This window comes from Cupressus sempervirens, chromosome 4, assembly GCF_028749045.1.
Source record: "Cupressus sempervirens isolate cs-2001-9-10 chromosome 4, ASM2874904v1, whole genome shotgun sequence".
NCBI lineage: Eukaryota > Viridiplantae > Streptophyta > Pinopsida > Cupressales > Cupressaceae > Cupressus > Cupressus sempervirens.
In genome coordinates this window covers 1,219,766-1,229,492 of record NC_143121.1, presented here as the reverse complement: position 1 = coordinate 1,229,492, position 9,727 = coordinate 1,219,766, and the positions used below count along the sequence as shown (strand labels likewise).

The 9,727-nt window shown below is 34.7% G+C and overlaps 1 pseudogene across 1 annotated transcript; it reads right to left on the bottom strand.

Moving 5' to 3' along the window:
* Nucleotides 1-2,242: 2,242 nt before the first annotated feature.
* Nucleotides 2,243-6,177, bottom strand: LOC149559628 (pentatricopeptide repeat-containing protein At3g26782, mitochondrial pseudogene; annotated as a pseudogene). The gene has a single exon (XR_016363610.1). The product of XR_016363610.1 is annotated as a pentatricopeptide repeat-containing protein At3g26782, mitochondrial pseudogene (transcript).
* Nucleotides 6,178-9,727: the final 3,550 nt, after the last annotated feature.

Sequence of the window (9,727 nt, the reverse complement as noted above, 5' to 3'; positions counted from 1 at the left end):
CACAAGTGTGTTCTCAAGTTTGCTTTAACATAGCATTCTTCCACTGCCAAGCATCACATTTTCTTAGAGGAGACCCATATTGTGTGCAAGGAGGATAACTTCTTCAAAAGGAAGTTCAAGGAGGCCATTGAAATCAACATCCACAGCTAACCTCAATTAAGATGAGGGATGAAGCTTAAGCATTTCATGGCATCCATTGTTGTCGTCCCTTAGCAACCCCTCTATTTGTGACCCTTCGTCTTAGTCTTCCCCCCATTTCCCGTCCCCCCTCCTCCCCCTTTTTTTCCCTTCGTCCTCGTCCTTGTCCTCCCCCTTTGCCTCGTTCTCTCTCTGTGCCCCCCCTCGCTTGCCACCTGGTTGGACCTCTTTCCCATCTCCCCTTCCCCCCCTTGTTTTTCTTGCCTCCTCTCCTTGCTTATTTATTTGGATTCTCCTCTGTGCTTGCTCTCCCTCTTTTTTCTCTCTCTCCTTTGTGTTGGTGGGTGCATTCTTTCACTCACTCTTCTTCTTTTTCATTTCACTCCCATTTACCCATATTTTAGTTCTTTGGCCTTTTTCTATTTCTCTTTGTCGGGCCTCTTCCCACATTCTTGTTCCTTTCTTATAAGCTTATAGGTATCTTATTGTTTTTCCTTTGACTCCCTTTGGTTTTTACATTGTATCACACACAAACACTCATTTCTAATTTTTATGCATTTCATTGAGGTGTCTGTATTTGTTTAATCTCTAGCCTACTTTGTCTTGGCCTTCTTGTTCTTTTTAATCTTGAACTAACTAACTAACTAACGATATATATATATATATATTAGTTTATTTTAATTCATTCATTTTTTCTATCTTTATATTTTTCCTTTTGCTCTCTTGTCTTGAGGATGTTCACTTGTGTTTTGAGTGATTTTACTTAGTTCCTCCCTTTATCCATGCACACAAATAAATAAATATATATACACATACACAAAAACACTCAAGTTAAGTGATCAAGAGAATAAAAATGAATTAAGAGTAAAATAAAGGAAGAAGAAAGAAATGAAACAAACAAACAAAAGATTTTGTTTGTTTGTTTGTTTGTTTCATTTCTTTCTTCTTCCTTTATTTTACTCTTAATTCATTTTTATTCTCTTGATCACTTATCTTGAGTGTTTTTGCAGTGGCACAATTGTCTATATTCATTTATTGTTTAGCTTTTAGTTTTTTCGTTATCTTTTACTCATCTTTATTTATTTAATTCTCTAATTCTTTTTATACCCTCATGCTCTTGTCTTCAGGGCATCTACAATTGGTTTGGTTAGTTTTACATTTGTCTTTGATGCTTATCAATTTTCTCTTCTCTCTCTCTCTCTCACACACACACACATGTTTGACCTCTCTATTCCTTTGAGTGTCTTACCCCCCTTCATTCTTTGTTATTCTCATTCATTATTGAGGTTGGGTCTTGTCAACCTTCTCTCTCCTTCCCTACCTCCTCCCCCTTCCTCCTTTTTAAGATTAGTTTTGCAATCTACTATCTTATGTTCTTTTCTCTCTAGCATCCTGATGATAGACCATGTGGTATGATCCAAAACGTTGATGATGAAAAAACTATACACAATCAAATCTAGAAATTGAAAGTGCATATATATTGACAAAAAGGTGTTCTATGCAACATTTTTTTCTCAATTTTCTGCGTTGAGAAGATCCGATCCTAGACTTCTTGAAACCAAAATAAATTAAGGGAAAAGGCTTTAATACTGTGTAGACTTTAAACAATTATTTGATCCAAAAAGGAGAATTCTGTTTCAAGAACTTTAGAGGGATATCAGATCGATTTCAGTGTTAATTTAAAATCAAATTTGAGAAAAGAAAGATGTCAGTTTGTGTTTCAGTTTCATAGTTCCCTTTGAAACATAAAATTGTCCTTTATAAAGGATTTTATGCCTTCCTCTTGAGAAATTCCTTCAGTCTGTGACAAAATTGTGCAGGTGAGAAGATTCGACTTCATCTTTTTGCAACTATAGAATCTTATACTAAACAAAACTAAATAAAAAATAAGTTGATCCCAAATTAAATCAATAATAAACCACGTGCATATTAACCCTCAGACAAAGCAATCATGTAAAAACATCAGAAATCTACTATAATCAACTTAATCTAAAAACTGATATCACCTTTCAAATTAGGAAAGAGAAGACAACTTTTCGCTCACATTAAGCTATTTTCTTTGGTTACTTTATGCTGAAATGGTATGGGCATCCCAAACGGCAGATATGAAATAGACATAACAAAATAGAGTAAACAAGACCGAGATGATGGTCGCAGCAAAATACAAGAGATGCCTAGCTCATGCAGAGATGATGTGATTTGTTTCCAAGTAGCAACTGCAGATTACTTGGTATGAGTATTCTAAAGTCTATATAGTAGAAATTTTGCAAGCTCTTGGATTACACGATGTATGCTTTTACTTTCAAAAAGCTTAATCCAAAAATTCAACAGCGGATTAGTTATTCAAACTAGGTTGATTTGGGAAAAAAAATGAGTGGTAGTTATTGAGGAAAAATTCCTAATATATAGTAGCGAGACAAAAAAACATGTAGCATTCGACTACTTTCATGCAAATGCTTCCTGAAATCTGATTGCTTTATTTCTACAAAAAACGCTAGAAGCCCCCTTTGAACGATTACTAGATAAGCACTGCATGGACTGTAACCTCTTCTCTCATTTTTCTCGCTGGGTGAGCAGCTTGCTCATTTCCTTCAAGCGTTCTTCTCTTTCACTTTAACATTCTTCCATGTCCATCTCCCATTTTTCATTCAAAAGTTGTATAGGTTTCCTGGAAAATAGCCCAGTGCCTAGAATCCTACACGATATTATATGTAGGCAATGATGCAGGCAAAACGTTTGATTTCGTTAAATCGTGTTGTTCTCTGAAGAATAACACACCTCGATATCTGAGGAGGAAAGTTGATTCCTTCTTACCAATACAAGGATGATATTAGGCATCTTATAGTTATTATAGTGCAAGCCTATGCTTCATCAGTGTATCTAAGCAATGATACATGCTAAGCATTTAATTTCGTAATGTCATCTTGCTCTCCAAACACATACGAATAACATATTTTGATGCCTGCCAAAGTACAGTTTTTTCCTTCTTACCACTAAAGGGACGACATTATGCATCTTATAATAATGCTACCCTGTGCCTAGAGCTTTCTTCACTAAGCATCACCAATAATCTCCACAAGAACATTGTCCATGTTTGAAATGGTGGAACCGATTTGCATCTCTGACAACAATATCTCTTGCAACAATCTTGGAGATAAACTTAATTGCAGTGTGGCAGTCAACACATACTCGGAGGTTCTTGACAACTCTAATGGTTGTCTTAGACGTGTTTAACAACCCAAATGCGATTGCCAACTTCTCACTATGGTGGCCGAGGAATATTTCTTTCTCCTCCTCCTCCACATCATTTGGTATATGTCTTGAATTCGGAACATACCCTACCGCCTTCATCTCCAATTGCATAGATTGCCTTTGTCTGCGGGTGTGATCTGTCTCTTGCACAAAAAGCATGTACCATTTTATCAACTTCAATCCAACTACACCCGGGAACTTTTTTAAATCCTATATCTTTCATCAATCTCCTTAGTTTTTGAACGTCACTCCACTTTCCCACTTCTGCATAAATGTTGGACAGAAGATCATAAGGTGCAGTATTTGTAGGATCCAGCTCAAAAAGGAGAGTTGCCACAAATTCTCCTAACCATACGTCCTTATGTGATCTACAAGAGGCAAGAAAACACATCCATACAATCATGTCAGGTTTCAATGGCATTTTGATGATAAAGTTTAGGGCTTCTTCGAGATAGCCAGCACGTCCAAGAAGGTCAACCATACATACATAATGATCTACTGAAGGCATAATGCAATAAGAGTCATTCATCTCATTGAAGTATTTACATCCCTTGTTGACTAGACCTATATGGCTGCATGCAAATAGAACACAAACAAAACTAACATGGTCGGGGCAAGTTCGAGAGCGCTTCATTAGCTCAAAAAGTTCAATGGCATCCTCACCATAGCCATGCATTCCATATCCTGCAATCATAGCTGTCCATGAGACCACATCCTGTTGAGGCATTGTATCAAACAATTCACGTGCCTTTAGTATGTTTCCACATTTAGCATACATGTCTATCAGAGAACTCCCAACCATAACATTTGAGCAAAGTCCGTTTTTCTTTATGCTTTGATGGATGTCCAGACCCCGTTCCAAAGCCCCTGTTTTGGTACAAGCTGACAGGATACTGACAAAGGTTGCTGCATTCGGCGTTATGCCTGCCAATTGCATTTGCTTAAAAATCTCCAATGCCTTCTCAACTAGGCCATCTTGTGCATATCGTGCAATTATTGCATTCCATGAAACGACATCCTGTTGAGGCATTTCTTTCAAGAGTTTTAATGCCTCGTCAAGAACACCATTTTTAGCATATCCTGCAATCATTGTAGCCCATGAGACAACATCTCGTTGTGGCATTGTGTCAAACAGTTCTCGCGCCCTCTGTGTGCTGCTACATTTTGCATACATATCTATCAGGGCATTCCCGACACCAACATCCCATGAATATCCATTACTAGTTATGCTTTGATGGATGTCAATTCCCAGTTCCAGATATCCCATCTTCGCACAGGCTAGAAGAATGTTGACAAAAGTAAGGCGATCAGGCTGGACGCCTTTTTGTGGCATTTGCTGAAAAATCTCCAAAGCTTGTCCAAAATGGTTATTCTGCGCATATCCTGCAATCATTCCATTACATGAGACAACATCTTGTTGAGACATTGTGTCGAAAACTTTGCGGGCCTTCTGCATGTTTCCACATTTAGCGTACATATTTATTAGGGCATTTCCAACTACAACATTCGACAAAAAACCACATTTTACTACACGTTGATGAAATCCAATACCCCATTCCAAATATTCCATTTTAGCACAGGCTGGGAAAACGCTCGCAAAGGTTGCAGCGTCTGGATTTATTCCTGCTAATTGCATATTCTTGAAGGTCTCCAAAGCCATTTCAAATAGCCCACTTTGAGCGTATCCCGCAATCATAGCAGTCCATGTGACAACATTTCGTTGACACATTGTGTCAAACAACTCGCATGCCCTCTGCATGCTTCCACATTTGACATACATGTCTATCAGGGCATTTCCAACTTCAACATTCGACGAAACTCCACTTTGACTTATGCTACGATGGATGTCCATACCTTGCTCCAAAGCTCCCATTTTGGCACAAGCTGAGAGGATGCTAACAATGGTTGCCGAGTTTGGTTTGACACCTGCCAATTGCATTTGCTCATAAATTTCTAAGGCCTTTTCAGCAAGGCCATTTTGGGTATATCCTGAAATCATCGCAGTCCATGAGACGACATCTTGTTGAGGTATTTCTTTGAAGAGGCTTAAAGCCTCATCTAGAAGACCATTTTGTGCATGTCCTGCAATCATCACAGTCCAGGAGATCACGTTCCGTTGAGGCATTCTGTCAAACAGTTTGTATGCCTTATGCAAACTTTTACATTTTACATACATGTCCAGTAGGGCATTCCCAACAATAACATCCGAGGCAAACCCACTTCTGGTTATGCTTTGATGTATTTCCATACCCTCCTCCAATGCTCCCATTTTGGCACAAGCTGGGAGAATGGTAGCAAAGGTGAATTGATCAGGTTGTAAACCTGTTCTTGGCATTTGGTGAAACAATGTCAATGTCTCTTCAGAAAACCCCTGTTTTTGGAAAGCTGCGATTATCACATTCCATGAGGAGGTGTCTCGTTCTGTCATGTGGTCAAAAACTTTTCGAGAGTCCGCAAAGCTTCCGCAAGTGGCATACATATTGATAAGTTTATTTTGAAAAAAGACTCCTGTAACAACTGATTTTGTTCTAGCAGCGATGAAAGAGGGGACAAGCTTACCTTCCCAAATCGCATCTTTCGCATTGCAGGTATGCAGAAAATGTAGCGTCTCCTTCAAGGAACTCTCTTTAGAGAGAGCTCTGTACATTTTATAGTCCAAGGGCGGGGATTGTCCTATTACTCGCTCTTCATGCTAGCGACGATGCCACTCATTCTAACACAATGTGTTTGTGTTCATTCTGCGGAGATCGTCGGGAGAGGAGTGAGTAGACGCTCCTACGTGGATATTTATCAAATTATTCTAATTTTCTTTATACAAGTTAATATGGTCAAATAGAGTGTTACATCACCATGCTTTTCAAACAAGAGACGCATTGCGTCATAGTTCCTGCCTAACACATAATGGTTGTAGAAGTGTAGATGAGTGAGAATAAGGTTAAATAGTTCTAAATTAACATTGTGAATGCATAAATTTTTGCCTAGAAATGCACTTGTGATATGATTGGATGGCTCATATTTTATTGTTAAATTCTCGTCCTAGAAATGCAATTGTGATATGAAAGGATGGCTCATATTTTGTTGTTAAGTTCTCGTGTTATATTATTATATGTTTGGGCATTTAAGCCCAATAATAAGAGGCCAAAGTCCCCAACTATGTATTATTCTCATCTTGATTATCAAATGGAAGTCACACTATAATCATTAGATAGAGATAAATAGCGATATAGAACAATAACAAGATAAACATATATGCAGAGGATAAAATGATAGATAATATATAGGAGGAAGAGGAAGAGAGATAAAATAATAAGATAGAGCGATACCAACATAAGTTGAGAGAGAGAGAGAGAATTAAATAAAATTATTTTTCTTAATAAAACAAATAGTCAAAATAAAATCATGGTTATAATGAAAAATTAAAATATATTATATTTTTAATTAATGAAACTAAGAATTTAATTTTTATATTAAAACTCACATTTGTATAAGAAAAAATGAAATGTATTGAAATATAAAAATATTCTATAAGTAAAACTAATTGTTTAATTTTACATAGTTAGAGAAGGTTTACTATTTAATGTTTTGTATTTCCAATTTTTTCATAAAATTAAGTAATTTTTAATTATGAAATAATATCTATATAATTTAATATGTACAATTGTAAATAATAAATAGATGTAATACATATAAATTTGAAGTTGATGAATAAATATGATGTAATAAATAAGAAATAGAATATAACTATTTAATTTTAATACATAGTTTATAAAAACTTAATAATAATTTACATATCTTCTAGAATTGAATTATTATTTTTTTGTGGTTATTTCTTTTAATATGTTTTTTTGATGTAAAATATAATTATTAATTTAATATTAAAATATATATTTAAGTTTTAAATATATTTAAACTAAATGATAAATTGTTTAAATATAAAATATTATTAATAATAAATGATATAATTTACAAATTGTAACACTTATCAATTATGCATATTACAAACACTATTATAAAATATAATTAAAAAATAATATTGTTTAATTTATTTTTACAAAAGTAAAATAATAGTAATAATTTAACTACTTTATTAAAAAATCAAAATTTTAAATAAATTAAAAATTCAAATACAAGAATTAATATTGATTAAACATGTTGTTGAGGTTGAAGATAAAATGATTAAAAAACAAATCTTATCAACTTGTCACAAAGATAAAGTTGTAATTAATGCATTCATTAATGCAAGATGAAGTTGTTAGAAAATATTTGTATTTTTGTTAAAGAAAATTAATTTTCTCTCCCACCAAAAATAATATGGACTAATAGAATGAATGGAAAATGTGATTTATAAAATAATAATAAAAAAAAAAAAAAAAAAAAAAAAATTTGAAGATTCATATAATCTTTTAAATTCCTTTGACTTGATTGGTCAATGTTAATGCAATATTATCATGACATGAATGCATAAGTATTCCTGCTATGGCAGGAACTAATAAGTGATATGATTAATAGGTATGCACTAAGTCATGTTCGATGGTATGTTTGGTATGTTGATGTGGTGCTACGTGAATGCTTATTTTTAAACTTAAAGGCATTTTGGGGGGATATGCCTTGATAGGATATTTTTAGCACTATACTATAGGATCTATTTGGTCCACTTACTATAGCAAGTATGGGACCATGCACATGCATTGGCTCATCTTCCTTAATGTTGTGTAATTTTGTATGAAAGAATTTATATTCATAAAAAATGGTTTTAAATAAATATATGTTTAAGAGAGTTTAGTTTGTATAAATTATTTCTTACAAAACATAGATCAATGAGTGACATTACTATTAGGATTCTATTGTGTAGTTTTGCAATCAAATTCATTGCCTCACGTTTAAGTGGCTCTATAATGAATGGTTCATAAGTCACAACACTTGCTAAAAGTTTTGCAAATGGGGTAGCAAGTTAAGTGTGCTTAACCTTAGAGGAAACTTCATGGAATTTTTCCATGGTCTTCTTCCATGGTCAAGTGCACTTGAGTTAAGCCAATATTGGGATGGGCGACCTCCTATGAAGACTCAATGCTTTACCTATGTGGCCATCTGTAATGGGCACCCTAGAAACGGATCAGATACCACTGTAATGGGCACCCTGAAAATGCCCAAAAACTAAACCAACCACTGAAAGCGATTTTAATGTCTTTGCATAGATTTCAATCCACATAACATGAACAAGAAGGAATTTATGCAAATTGAAGATTGAACCACTACTGAAATAATAATAGTTCTCAAAATGATAAAATCAAATATATAGCAATGGATTCCAAAGGCCAAATCCCAAGGGAATAACGTCTAGAATGTCACAAGAGAGGATGAATGTCCTCTACTGCTAAGAACAAACTGTACATCCAAGTTCCTATCAAATGCAATTCACCATCATTCGATGCTAAACATGAAGCTCCCACCTCTCTTTATACTTTCCCTACACCCTTCTAGAAGGAATTCAAATATTAATTAATTGCAAATACTAGAAGCTTCCTCATTCCAATAATTAATGCATTCTCTAGAAACTCCTCCCTTGCAATACAATAATTAATTGTGCTTCTAAAAAATTAAATTACTAGAGGCTTCCCCCTTTCCAATAATTAATACACACTCTAGAAGCTTCTCCCTTGTAATACAATAATTAATTAAATTAATTAAATATAAAGTCACCTTTTAATTTTTAATTTATTTAATGACTTTATAGGAAATTAATTTAATTTCCTTTTATGCTCTACTTAGCCTTTGGAGAACGTGAAGGCTAAGAACTCCACTTAGTTGCTAAAAAGATGGGGACATTACACCATCACCTGGATGTAAAGAGTGTTAAGTATTTTATTCATTCTCATGCGAGACACACTCTTATGAAGCACCACTCATGAAACATGGGTTAATGAGTTTGACTCAAAAGCTACAAAATTAAATATTGATAGTAATATCACAAATTGGCTTGCTTTGGAACATATCTCCTACTTATCAATTGATGAATTGAAAAATCTCTATAATGAATGATTCATGAGGCACAACACATGTTGAAGGTTTTACAAATGGGTGGCAAGATAAGTGGGCTTAATCTTGGAGGAAACTTCATGGTTAAGTGTGCTTAAGTTGAAGCAATACTAGGATGGGTGACCTTCCTAGAAGGCATAATGCTTCACCCTTATGAACATCACCTAGATGCCATGGGAGCTAAGTGTTTAATTGATTCTCATGAGAGATGGGTTCTTGTGAAACACTACTCATGAAACATGGGTGAATGAGTTTGACTCAAAAACTATACAGTTGAATCCTAATAGTAATATCCCAATTT